Consider the following 23,575-nt stretch of genomic DNA (forward strand, 5'->3'; position numbering starts at 1 on the left):
TAACATCTCCTTTCACTATCTATCTATTGGTTTTCAAGGAGGGAGGAATGAAGGATGTATAGGTTATGCCAAAACAAGGACATTGTCTCTGTTAGACTATTTGTTATACCGCTCATTTTGGCTACCACTTGTTAACCACATAGATGCTAGTGGCTAGACCTGTTGGCTGTTAGGTTTTAATAATGGGGTGGCAGGTAGCCTAGTGGTTAGAGCGTTGGACTAGTAACAGAAAGGTTGCAAGATCGAATCCCCAAGCTGAGAAGATAAAAATCTGTCGGTCTGCCCCTGATCAAGGCAGTTAACCCACTGTTCCTAGGCCGTCATTGAAAATAAGAATTTGTTCTTAACTGACTTGTCTAGTTAATTAAAGGTTAAAACTTTTTTTTAAATAATAATAATGGGACTTAAAATGACTGTCACAGACGAGGCTTTACCCAAACCCTGTGCCCCTGCTCTGTGGCTATGCAAGGTCCAGGACAGGGGTTCGGGGGAAGCCCGCGCAATCCTTCTCCGTGACCTACATTCACAAGATAATAAACATAGGCCTAGGAGATAGCAAATATAAAGACCCGGTCTATCTAAAAAACTGGAGGCCCCTTACACTTCAATGTTGTGATGCAAAAATACTAGCAAAATGCATAGCACTCAGAATTAAAAGGGTTTTACCAGGTATTGTTCATCCTGATCAGACAGGTTTTTTACATGGATGATACATTGGAGATAATATACGACAACTATTAGAAATAATAGAACATCATGAAACACATAAGAAGCCAGGAATGGTATTTATAGTGGATTTTGGAAAGGCATTTGATAAAGTAAGACTGGATTTTATTTATAAATGCCTGGATTTTTTCAATTTCGGTAATTCTCTTATAAAATGGGTAAAAATAATGTATAGCAACCCCAGGTGTAAAATAGTAAATAACAGCTACTTCTCAGAGTTTTGAATTGTCAAGAGGAGTTAAACAAGGGTGTCCGCTGTCACCATATCTATTTGTTATGGCCATCGAAATGCTAGCTTTTAAAATCAGATCCAATAACAACATTAGAGGATTAGAAATCCAAGGCTTAAAAACAAAGGTGTCCATGTATGCCGATGACTCAAGTTTTATATTAAGTCTGCAAGCTAGATCCCTGCAATGTCTCATTGAAGATCTAGATAACTTTTCTGTACTCTCTGGACTAAAACCGAATGATGATAAGTGTACAATATTACGTATTGGATCCTTAAATACAACTTTTACATTACTTTGCAGCTTACCTATAAAATGGGCTGATGATGAAGTAGACATACTTGGTATTCATATAACAAAAGATATAAATAAGCTCTCCACAATGAATTTCAATAGAAAACGTGTAAAAATAGACAAGATCCTGCAACCATGGAGAGGTAAATACCTGTCTATTTATGGAAAAATTGCCCTGATTAACTCCTTAGTCATTTCTCAGTTTACTCACTTACTTATGGCGCTGCCTACTCCTGATGATTCGTTTTTCAAATCATATGAGCAAAACATATTTCGCTTTATCTGGGACGCTAAACCAGACAAAATAAAACGAGCCTATCTATATAATGAATATGAATTGGGTGGGTTGAGATTATTAAATATAAAAGCACTTTCTCGTTTTCTCTCTCTAAAAGCTTCACTCATTCAGAAGTTTTACTTGAACCCTAAATGGTTCTCAAGTAGATTAATAACAAAAGCTCATCCATTCTTGAAAAATTGCCTTTTTGCCATTGTGCAGATTGCCATGTCTCATTTTCGATTAATTGAAAATGATACTTTTTTCAGAGTATCTGTCTTTTTCAAACAAGCATTGCAGATCTGGCTACAATTTAAATTTCACCCCCCTGAAAAGATAGAATGAATATTATGGCTGAACTCAAATGTGCTGGTTGATAAAATACCTGTATTTATGGGAAAGATGTTTGAAAAGGGTATTTTGTTCTTAAATTATATTGTAAATTGTAATGGTAGAGTTATGTCCTTCATGGAGTTATCAGAATTGTACGGGAAGGTCTGCTCAATCCAAGAGTACAACCAATTGATTACAGTATGGCCCCAAAAATGGAGGAGGTGGGTGGCAGCGGGAGGAGGTAAGGGACTGGTCTGTCTGCCCAATATAAAGGATCAAAACTGGCGGAGGAATAAAAATAGCATAAATAGGAAAGTATGCCAGTTTCATTTAAGGACCAGGATGTTGACAACTGTGCCATACAGATTGCAAAATAGTTGGGAAGAGATTTTTGATGTACCGATTCCATGGTACAGGGTGTATGAGTTGATTATATATAAAACAACGCAAGATTCAAGACTTTGTGCTTTTCAGCTAAAATGATCATATAGAATTCTTGCTACCAACAAAATGTTGAATATTTGGGGCATAAAATCATCAAAGCACTGCAGATTTTGTTGTGAGGATACAGAATCAATAGACCATTTATTTTGGTATTGCCCTCAGGTAGCCTGTTTCAGGTCTCAGGTTCAGGAATGGCAAGAAATGCATAGCATTGATCTAAAATTGACCCTAGAAATAGTACTGTCAGGAGATCTGGTCTGTCAGTTACTAAAATACTAATACTCTTAGTAAAAGTATTTATCTTCAACACACAATCTGTAGATTCTATTCGATTAGATAGATTGAAATTGTCGTTAAACATCATAGCATAGTTGAAAGATATGTGTTGCGTAGAAACACAAAGTGTGTGGCCAGCAGAGATAGATGGGATGGGCTGAGGGAAGCTGAGGGTTGGTATGTGGAATTGGAGACAAGTGGGAGTGGAGTTGCTGTGTGAGAGAGAATGACGGTCAAAAGATAAAGGGGGAAAAAAAGTCTAGATAAAACATAATAAAAGTACATTTGAATGACACTAAGTGGCAGTGTTTTTACAACTAATGCCGGTTTGCCTGAGGCTGATGCCGGGCAGGTGTTTGTACACATGCATGTACACACACTCTCATTCAAATAAACACATACAAGAACACACACATACATGTAATAGTGCCAAACGTGCACACAAACATATAAAGTAGGCATTGCTGTTATGATTTCAGTTGTCCTTGATGTCCTTTGTTTTAAATGTATTTATTTCTTATATTTTTTTTTATATTGTTGTTTGCTGTTTTCTTCTGTCTTTTCCTTTTTTCTCTTTAGTTCATTATCTTGGTTGTTGGTGCATTGGGGGGTTCTTGGGGGTGGGGAATGGAATTAATTGTATTTGTATTTTAAATATTCTGGTGGGGGGGGGGGGGGGGGGCTGTGGGAGGGGTCTCGAATGGTTGAGGGACAGCTATTGGGGATCTGTGGGGGGATCTTGGAGGGTTCGGGTTTCACAAGATTGTGATCATGAAAAAGGAAACTATGACATATATTTTATATCACTATCATGCACACGCACCCTCACACATAAGGATGTCTCTGTTGCGGAAAGACTGATACATGTTTGATAGTGTCTTGATGCTGTATTGTTTGTCCTTCATGTTTTAATACTTTAATGTTACCCCTTCCTTGTGTTTTTTGTAATAAATAATTATTAAAAATAAAAAACATAGGCCTAGGAGACTACTTCATTGGATGTGTAGCCTATATAAAACACCATGCTATTACTCACAAATGTGTAAGTTAACCTTTTGTTTCGACATATAGGCTGATGGCCTGCCTAGCTGTTACTCTCGAAAATATACTATCCACGGTGTTGGCATACGCAGGGTATTGAGGATAATATTGTAGCAAATTCGAAGGGCACCATGACAGGGACTGATGCATGCAACTCCATGTCTCTTCGCAGTCTGACAACGCACCATGGCCGTTAGAATGGTATTGCTTTGGGGATGCCGTGTGTGTGTGTGTGTGTGTGTGTGTGTGTGTGTGTGTGTGTGTGTGTGTGTGTGTGTGTGTGTGTGTGAGAGAGAGACGCCTGTTTGAACGAGTGTCCCCAGCTCAAGGTACACCTGTGTCACTTTAACTCTACCTACATGTACATATTACCTCAACTACCCCGACTAACCTGTGCACACGCACATTGACTCTGTACCGGTACCCCCTGTATATAGCCTCGCTAATGTTATTTTACTGATGCTCTTTAATTATTTGTTATTTTAATGTTTTACTTATCTACTTTTTACTTCACACTTATTTTTCTTTACTGCATGGTTGGTTAAGGGCTTGTAAGTAAGCATTTCAGTAACTTCTACACCTGTTGTATTCGCGCGCATGTGACAAATAAGATTTGATTTAATGATCATGCTTTTTAATGAACTTCTTGATATGCCACAACTGTCAGGTGGATGGATTATATTGGCAAAGGAGAAATTCTCACTAATAGGGATGTAAAGAAATTTGTGCACAACATTTGAGAGAAATAAGCGTTTTGTGTGTATGGAACATATCTGGGATTTTTTTATTTTAGCTCATGAAACATGGGAACTACACTTTACATGTTGCGTTTATATTTTTGTTCAGTATAGATCATTTTAAGATTTGTTATATTCACCAGTTGGGGTCTCTATAAGCGTCATTATGAGGTCCTAAATCTAGCATGAAAGTGCATCCTTGTAACTGTGTGGGCTAATATAGTGAAAAGTTTGCTTTGGGGTAACTTGAGCAAATTTAAGTGTTTTCTTCCAAGGTGTAAAGCAAGGAATTATCGCTGGGATGTTAAAAGTTTTTTTTAAAGTACAAAGTGTTTGTTAGGTGTTAAGCCTCTGTAAACAGATCCTTAAAATGTTTTAACTAAAAAAGGGTTTTGATTGTGTTTGTGATATAAAGATATATATATATAAGATATATAAGGCCAGCTTAGTGATGTGGCTCCCAAGTTTAAAAAGGAGCTACGCAACCTCATCGCAACACTGCTGCACCCTAACAGCCTGGCTGAGAAAGAGATCAACGGCAACAAAGTCACCTGCAGGGGACTGCTGGAGTTCTTCAAGGCATACATCAAGATCTACCAGGGTGAAGACTTGCCACACCCGAAGTCTATGCTGCAGGCCACAGCAGAGGCCAACAACTTGGCAGCCGTGGCAGCGGCCAAAGACCAGTATTACAAGAACATGGAGAAGGTCTGTGGGGGAGACGTTCCCTATGTGGCTCCTGCCTCTCTGGAGGAGAAGCACCACTTCTTCCTCCAGGAGTCCCTCCATGTCTTCTCCTCCACCAAGAAGATGGGAGGGCAGGAGTTCTGCGACCGCTACCGAGACCAGCTTGAGGCCGAGCTGGTAGAACTGTGGCAGTCTTTCAGTAAGCACAATGAGTCAAAGAATGTCTTCAGTGCATTCCGGACGCCCGCAGTGCTTTTTGTCCTTGTGTGCTTCCTGTACGTGCTGTCAGGGCTGTTGCTCTTCATCGGCCTGGCTACAATTGCTTTGATATGTGACTGTGTCTTGGGCCTGGCCATGGTCGCCATGCTCACCTGGAGCTTCATACGCTTTTCGGGAAAATACCGGGGGCTGGGTGGAGTCATCGACCAGACAGCAGGCATCATACTGCAGCAGGCCACTGTGGTATTGAACAAGTCGAGGCCAGCTGTGGCTGAGATGAGGAAATCCAGCTAGATGGCCTTGACCCTATTAATCTTAATGCAATACAACATGCGCACAACACAAGCACACATCCCAGCACTAAAGCCTTACCATGCTACCCAATGGAACCAACATACAAGGTGCTGTTACAACACCAACAGATGATTATAATGGCAGTGGGAGGTCAACATGATGCACATTCACCAGCATCTTTTCAATCGCACAATTTTACACTGCATACAAAGGTTATATCAGCGTCTATCTACATAAAGATGAGACCGTAGTCTTACAGAGTATCTGGGGCAAGGTGCATTCTCAGACCCATGGGGTTGTTTATTCCCCTGGACCTGTTTTTAAAATTGACTGACACTGCCATTCTCACACACTTCCCCTCATTTATAAAGACAACCCAGTGATGTTTACTTAGAAACACTAGACCCAAGTATTGTATTATTGGACATGCCATGGATTTGAATGCATCATAATCTATGTATCCTTTGTGACCAATGCTTAGTACTAGGAGGCTGGCCAGGGCGCTTTTAAGTCATGTTAGACTTAAGCAGTGTATCCTCCTGATGCAATTTACCTATGCTGTGCTGTAATGGGGTATACCAGTTATACATGTAGCCAGATCTTTTTTACTTAATGCTGGTCTCTTTATACTGCTCTGTGGCCTTGTGCACATTCCTTCCCATTCCCAGTTTTGCATTATGCACCTTATTTGCTTCCCCTTATCCATGTCAGGTATTCCTTGTACTGCTTTCTCTTCTTTCTTGATACCACGATTGGTGATTCTAAAACACAAGCCCACTTTAAAACACAAGCCCACTTGGCTGTGCAAGTGCTAATGCATTCCACTGTTATCCTTTAATTTTTAAACTGCTTCACTGCTTGTAACTTGACCAAAATGTCATATGGTACATTACTTCTGAACTTGGAAGGTTGGTTAAGAGATGTTAGTTGCACTTGAGAAATAAATGCTCCAAAGATGTTATATGTAAGATTTTTCAGAGGAACTTGTGATCATTTTGATTTTATGGGAACCGTTTTCTTAACTGTTTTGTGTGTAAGCAGGTGATGGGTATTGTGAGGCGCTTCAGTGACCTGTCAGCCAAAAAACTACTTATAAGCATAGAGGTACAATAAAAGGCAAGATACCTCTTCCTCAGAATCCAGATAAATCAACATAGTTCTAGAAGTTCCATTGTACCTGGGATAGGATAAAGTAATCCTTCTAAACCCCCTTAAAAGATTTAGATGCACTATTGTAAAGTGGTTGTTCCACTGGATATTATAAGGTGAATGCACCAATTTGTAAGTCGCTCTGGATAAGAGCGTCTGCTAAATGACTTAAATGTAAATGTAAAATATACATGGTTTTAAAAAGGTAGCGGCTTAACTTGCTCTCTCTCACGGCTCTACTATATTTCCCTTGACAGAGTGATGCTGAATGAAAATATGTATCAACTTACCCAACTCTACCCTACTCCCATGTCTGAATCAGTACCTGATCAGCAGAAAGAGAAGAAACCAGAAATGTTTTGTTACTCCAGGAGTGTAATTGAACAGTCCTGATCTACAACAAGGATGATGGTTACAGTCTAACCTCAAGAGGGCAGCATTTCACTACAAAAAGGACAACAATCAGCAAGGACATACAAGTGCAAAACTGTAATGCTGCCTGAAATCAACAAAATAAAAACAGAGACACACTGGCAAGGAAACACACCCTAGATGGGAAGTAAACTTGAGAGGAACCAGACTCTAGAGGGGTAGCCCATCTTCCATCTGGATTGGCCAGGTGAGGAAAATGTTCGGTCCGTTTACAACTGGGCCAAACATCATGTTTCTGTTTTGATTGATGAAGACATACTGTTTTTAAATGTGAATATGATGCCCCACAGGCTCTAAGCCAATGGTAAACAAGTTGAGCCACTGAATAAAAGGCATACAAGAAAAGACGCGCCAATACTATGCTACTCCACCTATACATTACATCCCAATACCGAAGTGTGTCCGGTCACAACTTGCAGACTTGTTTACGTTTTGTTGCCGATCTTACTTTGCTACCTGACTACTTCACGGTTTTTAATTTTTCATTACCGTATATTTTTAGTTTTTCCCTCACTCAACTTTTTCACCCCGGAGGTTTTATCTGGACATGGTTCGTCAGGACTTCAAACAGCCGAAGCTAAGTAACATTAACATGATGCCTTCTAATTGCAGTCGCTGTATTCATAATATACAGGAGAACGATCGCCTTACGGCAAGGATAGCTGTGCTGCAAGCCCAGCTTCAGACGCAATCGTTAGGCAAGGGTAATTTTAGTGTAGGAAAAGATGAAACAGCGTCTGTGCCACCAGTAAGTACAGATAGTAACGTTAGTATAAACCCCGCAGCCTGACAACTTTCTCATGGCTTCTGGAGGGAAACGCTGTAGGAATGCTCAACCGGTGTCGCTTATTCAGTCGACAGAAACTTTCAACCGGTTCTCCCCATTAAGCGAGTCGGAGTCGGAGGCCGAAACTTCTCTGGTCTCTGCTCCTCCCGTTGTGGGGTCTGAGACGCCGAAGCCTCTCACCATTAGCTCTGACAAATTGAAAACCCTAGTCATTGGCGACTCCATTACCCGCAGTATTAGACTTAAAACGAATCATCCAGCGATCATACACTGTTTACCAGGGGGCAGGGCTACCGACGTTAAGGCTAATCTAAAGACGGTGCTGGCTAAAGCTAAAACTGGCGAGTGTATAGAGATATTGTTATCCACGTCGGCACCAACGATGTTAGGCTGAAACAGTCAGAGGTCACCAAGCGCAACATAGCTTCAGCGTGTAAATCAGCTAGAAAGATGTGTCGGCATCGATTAATTGTCTCTGGCCTCCTCCCAGTTAGGGGGAGTGATGAGCTCTACAGCAGAGTCTCACAACTCAATCGCTGGTTGAAAACTGTTTTCTGCCCCTCCCAAAAGATAGAATTTGTAGATAATTGTCCCTCTTTCTGGGACTCACCCACAAACAGGACCAAGCCTGGCCTGTTGAGGAGTGACGGACTCCATCCTAGCTGGAGGGGTGCTCTCATCTTATCTACGAACATAGACAGGGCTCTAGCTCCACAATGAAATAGGGTGCAGGCCAGGCAGCAGGCTGTTAGCCAGCCTGCCAGCTTAGTGGAGTCTGCCACTAACACAGTCAGTGTAGTCAGCTCAGCTATCCCCATTGAGACCGTGTCTGTGCCTCGATCTAGGTTGGGCAAAACTAAACATGGCGGTGTTCGCTTTAGCAATCTCACTAGAATAAAGACCTCCTCCATTCCTGCCATTATTGAAAGAGATCGTGATACCTCACATCTCAAAATAGGACTACTTAATGTTAGATCCCTCACTTCAAAGGCAGTTATAGTCAATGAACTAATCACTGATCATAATCTTGATGTGATTGGCCTGACTGAAACATGGCTTAAGCCTGATGAATTTACTGTGTTAAATGAGGCCTCACCCCCTGGTTACACTAGTGATCATATTGTTGCTAACATTTATGATAGCAAATTTAAATTTACCCCCCAAAAAACAACGACGTTTTCGTCTTTTGAGCTTCTAGTCATGAAATCTATGCAGCCTACTCAATCACTTTTTATAGCTACTGTTTACAGGCCTCCTGGGCCATATGCAGCGTTCCTCACTGAGTTCCCTGAATTCCTATCGGACCTTGTAGTCATCGCAGATAATATTCACATTTTTGGTGACTTTAATATTCACATGGAAAAGTCCACAGACCCACTCCAAAAGGCTTTCGGAGCCATCATCGACTCAGTGGGTTTTGTCCAACATGTCTCTGGACCTACTCACTGCCACAGTCATACTCTGGACCTAGTTTTGTCCCATGGAATAAATGTTGTGGATCTTAATGTTTTTCCTCATAATCCTGGACTATCGGACCACCATTTTATTACGTTCGCAATCGCAACAAATAATCTGCTCAGACCCCAACCAAGAAGCATTAAAAGTCGTGCTATAAATTCTCAGACCACCCAAAGATTCCTTGATGCCCTTCCAGACTCCCTCTGCCTACCCAAGGACGTCAGAGGACAAAAATCAGTTAACCACCTAACCGAGGAACTCAATTTAACCTTGCGCAATACCCTAGATGCAGTTGCACCCCTAAAAACTAAAAACATTTGTCATAAGAAACTAGCTCCCTGGTATACAGAAAATACACGAGCTCTGAAGCAAGCTTCCAGAAAATTGGAACGGAAATGGCGCCACACCAAACTGGAAGTCCTCCGACTAGCTTGGAAAGACAGTACCGTGCAGTATCGAAGAGCCCTCACTGCTGCTCGATCATCCTATTTTTCCAACTTAATTGAGGAAAATAAGAACAATCCGAAATTTCTTTTTGATACTGTCGCAAAGTTAACTAAAAAGCAGCCTTCGCAAATGGAGGATGGCTTTCACTTCAGCAGTGATGAATTCATGAACTTCTTTGAGGAAAAGATCATCATCATTAGAAAGCAAATTACGGACTCCTCTTTAAATCTGCAAATTCCTCCAAAGCTCCGTTGTCCTGAGTCTGCACAACCCTACCAGGACCAAGGATCAAGGGAGACACTAAAGTGTTTTAGTACTATATCTCTTGACACAATGATGAAAATAATCATGGCCTCTAAACCTTCAAGCTGCATACTGGACCCTATTCCAACTAAACTACTGAAAGAGCTGTTTTCTGTGCTTGGCCCTCCTATGTTGAACATAATAAACGGCTCTCTATCCACCGGATGAAAAAGCCAAATCTCTCTTGAAAAAGCCAAATCTTGACCCAGAAATTATAAAAAACTATCGGGCTATATCGAATCTTCCATTCCTCTCAAAAATTTTAGAAAAAGCTGTTGCGCAGCAACTCACTGCCTTCCTGAAGACAAACAATGTACACGAAACGCTTCTGTCTGGTTTTAGACCCCATCATAGCACTGAGACTGCACTTGTGAAGGTGGTAAATTACCTTTTAATGACGTCAGACCGAGGTTCTGCGTCTGTCCTCGTGCTCCTCGATCTTAGTGCTGCTTTTGATACCATCGATCACCACATTCTTTTGGAGAGATTGGAAACCCAAATTGGTCTACATGGACAAGTTCTGGCCTGGTTTAGGTCTTATCTGTCGGAAAGATATCAGTTTGTCTCTCTGAATGGTTTGTCCTTTGACAAATCAACTGTAAATTTCGGTGTTCCTCAAGGTTCCGTTTTAGGACCACTATTGTTTTCACTATATATTTTACCTCTTGGGGATGTCATTCGAAAACATAATGTTAAATTTCACTGCTATGCGGACGACACACAGCTGTACATTTCAATGAAACATGGTGAAGCCCCAAAATTGCCCTCGCTAGAAGCCTGTGTTTCAGACATAAAGAAGTGGATGGCTGCAAACTTTCTACTTTTAAACTCGGACAAAACAGAGATGCTTGTTCTAGGTCCCAAGAAACAAAGAGATCTTCTGTTGAATCTGACAATTAATCTGTATGGTTGTACAGTCGTCTCAAATAAAACTGTGAAGGACCTAGGCGTTACTCTGGACCCTGATCTCTCTTTTGAAGAACATATCAAGACTGTTTCAAGGACAACTTTTTTCCATCTACGTAACATTGCAAAAATCAGAAACGTTCTGTCCAAAAATGACGCAGAAAAATTAATCCATGCCTTTGTTACTTCTAGGTTGGACTACTGCAATGCTCTACTTTCCGGCTACCCGGATAAAGCACTAAATAAACTTCAGTTAGTGCTAAATACGGCTGCTAGAATCCTGACTAGAACCAAAAAATTTGATCATATTACTCCAGTGCTAGCCTCCCTACACTGGCTTCCTGTTAAGGCAAGGGCTGATTTCAAGGTTTTACTGCTAACCTACAAAGCATTACATGGGCTTGCTCCTACCTATCTTTCCGATTTGGTCCTGCCGTACATACCTACACGTAAGCTACGGTCACAAGACGCGGGCCTCCTAATTGTTCCTAGAATTTCTAAGCAAACAGCTGGAGGCAGGGCTTTCTCCTATAGAGCTCCATTTTTATGGAATAGTCTGCCTACCCATGTGAGAGATGCAGACTCAGTCTCAACCTTTAAGTCTTTACTGAAGACATATCTCTTCAGTAGGTCCTATGATTAAGTGTAGTCTGGCCCAGGGGTGTGAAGGTGAACGGAAAGGCTGGAGCAACGAACCGCCCTTGCTGTCTCTGCCTGGCCGGTTTCCCCTCTTTCCACTGGGATTCTCTGCCTCTACCCCTATTACGGGGGCTGAGTCACTGGCTTACTGGTGTTCTTCCATGCCGTCCCTGGGAGGGGTGCGTCACTTGAGTGAGTTGAGTCACTGACGTGGTCTTCCTGTCTGGGTTGGCGCCCCACCTTGGGCTGTGCCGTGGCGGAGATCTTTGTGGGCTATACTCGGCCTTGTCCCGGGATGGTATGTTGGTGGTTGGAGATATCCCTCCTGTGGTGTGGAGGCTGTGCTTTGGCAAAGTGGGTGGGGTTATATCCTACCTGTTTGGCCCTGTCCGGGCCAAACAGGTTTCATCGGATGGGGCCACAGTGTCTCCTGACCCCTCCTGTCTCAGCCCCAGTATTTATGCTGCAGTAGTTTATGTGTCGGGGGGCTAGGGTCAGTCTGTCACATCTGGAGTATTTCTCTTGTCTTTTCCGGTGTCCTGTGTGAATTTAAATATGCTCTCTCTAATTCTCTCTTTTTCTTTCTTTCTTTCTCTCTCTCGGAGGACCTGAGCCCTAGGACCATGCCTCAGGACTACCTGGCTTGATGACTTCTTGCTGTCCCCAGTTCCAACTGTTCTGCCTGCAGCTATGGAACCCTGACCTGTTCACCGGACGTGCTACCTGTCGCAGACCTGTTGTCCCAGACCTGCTGGAACCCTGACCTATTCACCGGACGTGCTACCTGTCCCAGACCTGCTGTTTTCAACTCTCTAGAGACAGCAGGAGCGGTAGAGATACTCTCAAAGATCGGCTATGAAAAAGCCAACTGACACTTACTCTTGTGTTACTGACTTGTTGCACCCTCGACAACTACTATGATTATTATTATTTGACAATGCTGGTCATTTATGAACATTTGAACATCTAGCCCATGTGCTGTTATAATCTCCACCCGGCACAGCCAGAAGAGGACTGTCCACCCCTCATAGCCTTGTTCCTCTCTAGGTTTCTTCCTAGGTTTTGGCCTTTCTAGGGAGTTTTTCCTAGCCACCGTGCTTCTACACCTGCATTGCTTGCTGTTTGGGGTTTTAGGCTGGGTTTCTGTACAGCACTTTGTGATATCAGCTGATGTAAGAAGGGCTATATAAATAAATTTGATTTGATTTGTCTCAGGAAGAGAAGTGGAGAAAGGCTTCAAATAGACAACATAGGCTCCACTTAATGCAGTAGAGCTTTGAAGTGAAACACTAAAGAGCAAAGACAAAGAAGAAAGAAGAGAGTGCAGACAGGCAGCTCAATATATCTAGGGGCTATTACTATGTCTAAAAAACTTGCCTGCCAGCAAACTGCAGCCTGGCGTTTTGCTCTATGATTCTTCTGCTGTCATGCCAATTTAGTGGGTTCTTTGCCTGTTTCACAGAGGACTGACTTTAAGTGACTGTGGGCAGGTGTTTTGCACTAACAGGTACACCGTGAGCTGTACAGGGTGACCTGACAGGGCAACTAAACTAAGAGTTCCCTGGGCCAGGCTGTCATTAAAGCATTTAGCCCAGAGAAAATGTTGGGTGGGTCTCTAAGGGAAAGGAGGGAGGCATTGCTTTGGTGTTGGTGCCTTGATTGGATAGGAGAAATTAGATGGACCACCCAAGAGAGGAAAAAATAGAGGAAGTACTTTAGAATTAAACCTTATTATGAGTATGACAAGTAACATCAAAACAATACGGATACATAAAAGCTCGGATAGTATTTGAAATTGCATGGGAATCGCTCATAGAAAAATCTATCGCACGTGTGTGGCATATCTTTGAGGAATAGTTATGTGATGTTGTGGATGGTGATGACATTAGTATTTTCCCATCCGCACCAGGGGGCAATGATGTTTATAAAATAAACTCAGCAAAAAAAGAAATGTCCTCTCACTGTCAACTGCGTTTATTTTCAACAAACTTAACATGTGTAAATATTTGTATGAACATAACAAGATTCAACAAATGAGACATAAACTGAACAAGTTCCACAGACATGTGACTAACATAAATTAAATAATGTGTCCCTGAACAAAGGAGGGGTCAAAATCAAAAGTAAGTCAGTATCTGGTGTGGCCACCAGCTGCATTAAGTACTGCAGTGCATCTCCTCCTCATGGACTGCACCAGATTTGCCGGTTCTTGCTGTGAGATGTTACCCCACTCTTCCACAAGGCACCTGCAAGTTCTCAGACATTTCTGGGGAGGATGGGCCTAGCCCTCAGCTTCCGATCCAACAGGTCCCAGATGTGCTCAATGGGATTGAGATCTGGGCTCTTCGCTGGCCATGGCAGAACACTGACATTCCTGACTTGCAGGAAATCAGGCACAGAATGAGCAGTATGGCTAGTGGCATTGTCATGCTGGAGGGTAATGTCAGGATGAGCCTGCAGGAAGGGTACCACATGAGGGAGGAGGATGTCTTCCCTGTAACGCACAGCGTTGAGATTGCCTGCAATGACAACAAGCCCAATCCGATGATGCTGTGACACACCGCCCCAGACCATGACAGACCCTCCACCTCCAAATCGATCCCGCTCCAGAGTACAGGCCTCGGTGTAACGCTCATTCCTTCAACGATAAATACGAATCCGACCATCACCCCTGGTGAGACAAAACCGCGACTCGTCAGTGAAGAGCACTTTTTGCCAGTCCTGTCTGGTCCAGCGACAGTGGGTTTGTGCCCATAGGCGACATTGTTGCCGGTGATGTCTGGTGAGGACCTGCCTTACAACAGGCCTACAAGCCCTCAATCCAGACTCTCTCAGCCTATTGCGGACAGTCTGAGCACTGATTGAGGGATTGTGTGTTCCTGGTGTAACTCGGGTAGTTGTTGTTGCCATCCTGTACCTGTCCCGCAGGTGTAATGTTCGGATGTACCAATCCTGTGCAGGTGTTGTTACATGTGGTCTGCCACTGTGAGGACGATCAGCTGTCCATCCTGTCTCCCTGTAGCGCTGTCTTAGGCGTCTCACAGTACGGACATTGCAATTTATTACCCTGGCCACATCTGCAGTCCTCATGCCTTCTTGCAGCTTGCCTAAGGCACGTTCATGCAGATGAGCAGGGACCCTGGCATCTTTATTTTGGTGTTGTTCAGAGTCAGTAGAAAGGCCTCTTTAGTGTCCTAAGTTTTCATAACCGTGACCTTAATTGCCTACCGTCTGTAAGCTGTTAGTGTCTTAACGACCGTTCCACAGGTGCATGTTCATAAATTGTTTATGGTTCATTGAACAAGCATGGGAAACAGTGTTTAAACCCTTTACAATGAAGATCTGTGAAGTTATTTGGATTTTTACGAATTATCTTTGAAAGACAGGGTCCTGAAAAAGGGACGTTTCATTTTTTGCTGAGTTTAGATACTCCGCATTAGCATGACACTCAAGATGATTTTCTCCATCATTCCTGAAATGCCTGTGGTGATTTTGCACGCGCCACACTCCCAACAAATGGACGTCAACAAGTGACGAAAATATATAGGGAAGAGAATGTTTTGACCTAATATGTTGCAGTTGTCCTCAGCAGCAGGTGAGTGAAATGTTTCACGCTGCACTCCCACACATTGTAAAGGCAGGAGGCAGACTGACAAAGCCATAACTTAATTTCTTTAAAGAACTGTTCATTTAAAGGCAGAAGGGAGATATAGATCATGCATACATATGCCTGATTAAGTCATTGTGTGTGGTGAATGGCCTTGACTTGACTCATTATACCTCTGTCATTTCAGAATGTTCACAGTACCTCTGACTACAATGAATATGACATGCCACAGTAGACTAAAGGAAAATCCTCAACCGTGCCCTCAGTTTAAGGCAACGTGCCACCTTTCTGTGCCACCAGGCAGTTTGACTTTGGTAGCGGGGGCATCTAATGGAAATTAGCTCACTCTTCTGTCACCACCACTCTCATGCACCGCCCGCAACTGCAGGGCTCTCCAGAGGGTGGTGCGGTCTGCCCAACGTGTCACCGCGGGCAAACTACCTGCCCACCAGGACACTCACAGCACCCGATGTCACAGGATGGCCAAAAAGATCATCAAGGACAACAACCACCCGAGTCACTGCCTGTTCACCCCGCTATCATCCAGAAGGCGAGGTCAGTACAGGTGCATCAAAGCTGGGACCGATAGACTGAAAAAGAGCTTCTATCTCAAGGCCATCAGACTGTTAAATAGCCATTAGAGGCTGCTGCCCTATATACATAGACTTGAAATCACTGGCCACTTTAATAATGTTTGCATATTTTGCATTACTTATCTCATGTGTATATACTGTATTCTATCCTATTCTACTGTATCTTAGTCTATGGCGCTCTGCCGTTGCTCGCCCAAATATTTATATTTTCTTTATTCCATTCCTTTATTTTAGATTTGTGTGTATTGTTGTGAAATTGTTAGATATTACTTGTTAGGTGTTACTGCACTGTCGGAGCTAGAAACACAATAATTTCGCTCACCTGCAATAACATCTGCTAAACACATGTATGTGACAAATACAATTGATTTGATGGACACTGACATACTTTGACGTTTTTGGCACAAATTGGAAGCCATTCATTCCACTTCTCGATGATTCTCTTTTTTATTTCATTTCTATAATTGAAATGTGTTCGGCTTGAGAGAATTAGTGCTTCTGACAGGGTGGTGTCATTGTGAAGAACTTTGTGAGATAGGATGGGATGATTGAGGGATAGATGGGTGTGACGGAGAAAGAGAGCTACCGACTGGAAACAAACTGGTTTAATCAACGTCGTTTCCATGTAATAAAAATTAAAAATGAAGTTAGGGAATTTTTGTCAATTTTTACTGAACTTTGAACCTAAATCCAATGTTTTCATGTTGAATTTACATTAGTTGACAACTCAATCAAAATGTAAATTAAAACTAGACGTTGAACTGACGTCTGTGCCCAGTGGGGAGAGACAGAGACAGCGAGAAAGGAATGTGGGGTTGCTTGCTTAGCACAGACACTTGTGTCATGGAGCTAAAAATTGTGTGGAAAATCCTCTAGTAGTCCACAATGGCTCCAGAGCTGTTATGGGTCTAGCCTGGACTGTCAGCATTCCTTAAAACTCTCACACTCCTCCATCCACATTTGCGCAATCTTTCTCATTCCATTCCTCATCTCATCACTTTTCTTTCACAGTGTTGTGAGTCAAATAAAATATGTCAATGTTTTATCAATTGGAATGACGACTACTTCATTTCCCTGAAAATTAGGCACAGACAATAGTCACAGTATTTTAATGAACTCAAAGACTTTAACTGGAGTGGCATTAGCTAAGTGGTATGAATTTGTATTCTTCAAATTATAATTTCAGTTCTCTTACAACATGGTATTATCTAACTTTATTCCAATATCCTCTGTACTTACAATTGGAATGTGGGTGGAAGACATGTGGGAGTGGTTTACACCCTATCTGTTTTTATTGGTCTGTGATGTTGTTTTCATACTACTTTGTGCCAGGATAAAGAGTTGTGTCCATAAAATTGGAGGCTTTGTAAAACTGGATACTACACAACCAAAGAGGAGGTGGTGGGCTCAGCCCTAGAAAAATACAGTATCACATGTATTGAAATACACATAGTACATTTTCTTTATCCTTTTACATTTTTTATCTCAATCTCACTTTTTCAGAATGAATAGTAACTATATACTTTGTCAGCAGGGTAAATACAATGACAAACTGCAATATAGGCTACAATGTCATACACCGGCACAACAAATAGAGGGTTCATTTATCTTCAAAGTATATTCAAACTATTCAGGACAATGAATTTACATCAGTGCCATAGACTGTCTTACCTAATCCACAATGATTTAAAATATGATTACTTTGCAGCAAACAACTAGGCTATGGATACTAAAGTTGTGTCGACCAGAAAGCAACACCATTTCTCAGTCTCTTACATGCTCTTACTAGCCCTATAGCATACACATTTCCTTCCAAATGTTATGCTAACATTTATAACCAGACAGGCTGAATTTATGACAAGAAATTGCTTTCCAAGAAGCAGAGGAGCATACATAGCTAACAAGCAGACGATCTCAGTGGTTTTGAACGTTTGGGGTTTATGTACAAAGAGGTGAATCAATTTCCATAAATTGCGGTGGGTCATGGTACACATTCAACTTACAGCAAAACACAACAAATTAATTAGTGAAATGTAAGTAATGCTGTCTAAATATAGTCTTTTCAAATGCTTTTACGTTTTTGTTGGATACGAGTGCTATTTCATGGATAAGATTTATGATATTGTACCAGGGCAAAGTTTGGCAAAAGCTTCTTAAATATGGTCTCAGCTAGAGAGTCTTAAAAAAGAAGAGAATAAAACCTTTCACTTTATTAGCTATATTTGACATCCAAGGCCTCTGCTATCTATTCTACAGTACACATCCTACAAGCCTATGATTGAAAACAACATACCCATGCTATATTCTTATCAGCATGAGAAACCAGACAATGTATGTCCTGAAATGTCTATGAAACGATAGTCTTGGACTATGTGTCATTTACAGTGGATGGGATGATTGAGTGAGCCACTCACAATGCTAATCCACATGAGATCGAGGCGATCTAAAATCTATCCATGATAATTAGCATTAGCTCAGCAGGTCTCTCGCCATGGGTAAGCAGAGAGGGGGATGGGGAAAGGGATAATGCAATGGAGCAGACCCAAGTGGTACTGTAGCCTAAGATACCGTACTGGAGCATCTGCAAGCATGGCAGGGGGCCAGCGCCTATCTCTCTCTCCCAAGCCGACTCGCCTCTCTGTGCAGATGTCAGTACGTCACATGCCCTGGATATGAGAGGAGGCGAGGGAGGGAGGAGGGCTGCCCGAAATCTGTCTCTGCGCCACCATGGGAGTGGAAAGGGTACACTGACTACACACCATCGTTCTGATACAGTACACTCCCTCCCGACCAATGGCAGCCTTCCCTCCTCAGCCAGACTGGCCAAGTGCACGCCTGGCATGCTGGGGTGGTGGAGAGGGGGACAACAGCTGTGGGCGGTGGGAGAGACAGTCGCTCAGTCCTGGCAGGCCGGAAAGGACAGGTGGGCTGTGCTCATCCGAACGATCACTCGCATGTGTGAGGGGTTGAGCGGATCACCCTGGCCAGAGCCTCGCTCTTACATCACCTGCCAGAAATCCCAGGCATGGCAGCAGCTCTGGCTACTTGATAATCTACTTGTAACTAATGCCTGAAAGCGAGTAAAGTCAGATGGTTGGAAGATACGCACTTGGGGCTTATAGATAAAGGACTTTGCAGGAAGTCCCCCTTTGACAGAAAACATATAATCCTACATGACAGTGTCTGAACGTTTGTTTCAAATGATACTGTGAAATTAGGGGAAAATAAAGGTAAACTGGGATTAAACAACTGCCAAAATAAATAAATTCCATGTGCCAAAGAATCCTTTTTCTACTGCTCCGTCTCCTTCAAGAAGAACACACGAGGACAGACTACTGAGACATTATTTGTCTTTCCTTCTTTTATTGAAAATAAAATCCCTATCAATCCCTGCTTCACCATAAGAGCTTTAAGATGAAAGGTGTAAGAGGTTTAGGCCTTTAATTCCCTGGAGAAAGCTCCTCTTATGTCCTTGGATATTACTACCTAAGAGCCTTGGTCTCTCCTCCATGTCACAAAGCACAGAGCATCCGATTGAATCAGCTCCCTTTAATCCTGCTTAATTTAGGTACGTAAACCACAAGGGCTTAACATTCCTATGACCCTGCCACCCAAATGAATGAAGGAATTGATTCTCTCCTTGTTGGCCTTCAACTAGATTTGGCTAAGACTACATTGAGACACTTCGCTCTTGAATATTAGATGAAGGAAGTCATAAGATTACGCTCATAAGGTCCCCTCCCTTCTCATCAATTTCTCCCTCTCTCAGTCACTCTTTAAATTTCTCCCTCCTCCCCTTTCTCACTTTGCCTCCATATCTGTCACAATAGCCACCTCACTCTGATATTAACTTCTTTCTCTTTCTCTCACCACCTTTCTCTCTGTGCATCATTTTCTCGATATCCCTCTCTTTATTTTATTTTTGATCCACATCTTACCTCCCCTATCCTCCCTGAGGGGTTTTGAGGTACGGGGGTGAGAGCCAGCCGCAGCTGCCTCTTCCTTCCTCTGGCTGGGTCTCGGCCTGGGTGTGGAGGCATGCTGTCAGCTCCCATTACCTAATTGGAATTGAAATGCAGCTGGACAGGGTTTCTGCCTGTACTGCACTCCTGGTGGAGATGCTCAGGGCTCCAACGCCCACTTTGCCTCAGATTCACCTCACACATGAGGGGGAGTCAGGGGTGCATCCCCTGGGCTGTGTGGTTGAAAAGCAGCCAAGGCCAGTAGATGGAGGGAGAGAGGTCAGACCACCAGCTAGCTATATCTAAGAAGGTCAGCACTGTTTAATTGATATGCTTGGTCACGGTGCACTGGCATAATTTATACATACTAGCTTACTTTATGAAACACTCTAGGGGCTTATTGTTGAATCTATACTGAACAAAAATATAAACGCAACATGCACAATTTCAAAAGTTACAGCTCATACAATGCCTTGCAAAAGTATTCACCCCCTTGGCATTTTCCTATTTTGTTGGATTACAACATATCATTTAAATAGATTTTTATTTGGATTCCAAGCAATGGACATACACAAAATAGTCGAAATTGGTGAAGTGAAAAAAATGACTTTTTTCAAAAGATTTGAAAAAATTAAAAGCGGAAAAGTGGTGAGTGAATATGTATTCACCCCCTTTGCTATGATGGCCCTAAATAAGATCTGGTGCAACCAATTACCTTCAGAAGTAACATAATTAGTTAAATAAAGTCCACCTGTGTGCAATCTAAGTGTCACATGATCTGTCACATGATCTCAGTATATATACACCTGTTCTAAAAGGCCCCAGAGTCTGCAACACCACTAAGCAAGGGGCACCACCAAGCAAGCAGCACCATGAAGACCAAGAAGCTCTCCAAACAGGTCAGGGACGAAGTTGTGGAGAAGTACAGATCAGGGTTGGGTTATAAAAAAATATCTGAAACTTTGAACATCCCACGGAGCACCATTAAATCCATTATTAAAAAATTGAAAGAATATGGCACCACAACAAACCTGCCAAGAGAGGTCCGCCCACCAAAACTCACGGACCAAGCAAGGAGGGCATTAATAAGAGAGGCAACAAAGAGACCAAAGATAACCCAGAAGGAGCTGCAAAGCTCCACAGCGGAGATTGGAGTATCTGTCCATAGGACCACTTTAAGCCATACACTCTACAGAGCTGGGCTTTACGGAAGAGTGGCCAGAAAAAAAGCCATTGCTTAAAGAAAAAAATAGGCAAACACATTTGGTGTTCGCCAAAAGGCATGTGGGAGACTCCCCAAACATATGGAATAAGGTACTCTGGTTATATGAGACTAAAATTGAGCTTTTTGGCCATCAAGGAAAACGCTGGCACCAACCCAACACCTCTCATCACCCCGAGAAAACCATACCCACAGTGAAGCATGGTGGTGGCAGTATCATGATGTGGGGATGTTTTCTTATCGGCAGGGACTGGGAAATTGGTCAGATGTGATTTTCGAATGACTACCTTATCTCTGTACCCGACACATACAATTATCTGTAAGGTCCCTCAGTCGAACAGTCAATTTCAAAAACAGATTCAACCACAAAGACCAGGGTGGTTTTCCAATGCCTTGCAAAGAAGGGTATATATTGGAAGTATCAGGTATGAAAGTAAGACCCAGATGCAGACACTGTCGAATTAACAATGATTTAATAATCCAACAGGGGCAGGCAATAGACAGGTCAAGGCAAGCAGGGTAAACCAGAGATGGGGCAATGGTACTGGACGGCAGGCAGGCTCAGGGTCATGGTCATGGTAGGCAGAGGTCAATAATCCAGAGGTTGGGCAACGGTGCAGGTCGGCAGGCAAGTGCAGACTGAGGGTCAAGGGCAGGCAGGCTCAGAGTCAGGACAGGCAAGGGTCAAAACCAGGAGGGCGAGAAAAAGAGAGACTGGGAAAAGCAGGCGCTGAGACACAAAAACACTTGTTGACTTGACAAACAAGACAAACTGGCAACAGACAAACGGAGAACACAGGTATAAATACACAGGGGATAATGGGGAAGATGGGCGACACCTGGAGGGGGGTGGAGACAATCACAAAAACAGGTGAAACAGATCAGGGTGTGACAGGTAGATGGGTAAATGTTTACAGAGCATGCATTAAATATCCCTTTGAGCATGGTGAAGTTATTATTCCTAACTCTGGATTTCACCAAAGGTGACTTTAAAACAATTACAGAGTTTAATGGCTGTGATAGAAAAAAACTGAGGATGGATCAACAACATTGTAGTTACTCCACAATACTAAGCTAATTGACAGATCAAAAAGAATGAAACCTGTACAGAATAAAAAATATTACAAAACGTGCATCCTATTTGCTACAAGGCACTGAAGTAATACTGTAAAAAATGTGGCAAAGCAATTCACATTTTGTCCTGAATACAAAGTGTTATGTTTTGGGCAAATCCAATACAAGAATTTATTGAGTACCACACACATATTTTCAAGCATAGTGTTGGCTGAATAATGTTATGGGTATTTGTTTTAATTTTTTGTTATTTCACCTTTATTTAACCAGGTAGGCCAGTTGAGAACAAGTTCTCATTTACAACTGAGACCTGGCCAAGATAAAGCAAAGCAGTGCGACACACACAACACAGCACATGGAATAAACAAACGTACAGTCAATAACACAATAGAAAAGTATATTTACAGTGTGTGCAAATGAAGTAAGATTAGGGAGGTAAGGCAATAAATAGGCCATAGTGGTTAAATAATTACAATTTAGCAATTAAACACTGGAGTGATAGATGAGCAGAAGATGAATGTGCAAGTAGAGATACTGGGGTGCAAAGAAGCAAAAAAATAAATAACAATATGGGGATGAGGTAGATGGGTGGGCTATTTACAGATGGGCTATGTACAGGTGCAATGATCAGTTAGCTGCTCTGACAACTGATGCTTAAAGTTAGTGAGGGAGATATAAGACTCCAGCTTCAGTGATTTTTGCAATTCGTTCCAGTCATTGGCAGCAGAGAACTGGAAGGAAAGGCAGCCAAAGCAGGAGTTGGCTTTGTGGGTGACCGGTGAAATATACCTGCTGGAGCGCGTGCTACGGGTGGGTGCTGCTATGGTGACCAGTGAGCTGAGATAAGGCGGGGCTTTACCTTGCAAAGACTTATAGATGACCTGGGGCCAGTGGGTTTGGTGATGAATATGAAGCGAGGGCCAGCCAACGAGAGCATACAGGTCGCAGTGGTGGGTAGTATATGGGGCTTTGGTGACAAAATGGATGGCACTGATAGACTACATCCAATTTGCTGAGTAGAGTGTTGGAGGCTATTTTGTAAATGACATCGCCGAAGTCAAGGATCGCTAGGATAGTCAGTTTTACGAGGGTATGTTTGTCAGCATGAGTGAAGGATGCTTTGTTGTGAAATAGGAAGCCGATTCTCGATTTAATTTTGGATTGGAGATGCTTAATTGTGAGTCTTGAAGGAGAGTTTACAGTCTAACCAGACACCTAGGTATTTGTAGTTGTCCATATATTCTAAGTCAGAACCGTCCAGAGTAGTGATGCTAGACGGGCGGGCAGGTGCGGGCAGCGATCAGTTGAAGCATATAGTTTTACTTGAATTCAAGAGCAGTTGGAGGCCACGGAAGGAGAGTTGTATGGCATTGAAGCTCGTCTGGAGGTTTGTTAACACAGTGTCCAAAGAAGGGCCAGAAGTATACAGAATGGTGTC

General features: G+C 42.6%; 1 pseudogene; it reads left to right on the forward strand.

Moving 5' to 3' along the window:
* Positions 1-409: 409 nt before the first annotated feature.
* On the forward strand, positions 410-13,634 carry LOC106603650 (atlastin-3 pseudogene; annotated as a pseudogene).
* Positions 13,635-23,575: the final 9,941 nt, after the last annotated feature.

The sequence above is a fragment of the Salmo salar genome, chromosome 04 (assembly GCF_965601325.2).
Source record: "Salmo salar chromosome 04, fSalSal1, whole genome shotgun sequence".
Classification (NCBI taxonomy): domain Eukaryota; kingdom Metazoa; phylum Chordata; class Actinopteri; order Salmoniformes; family Salmonidae; genus Salmo; species Salmo salar.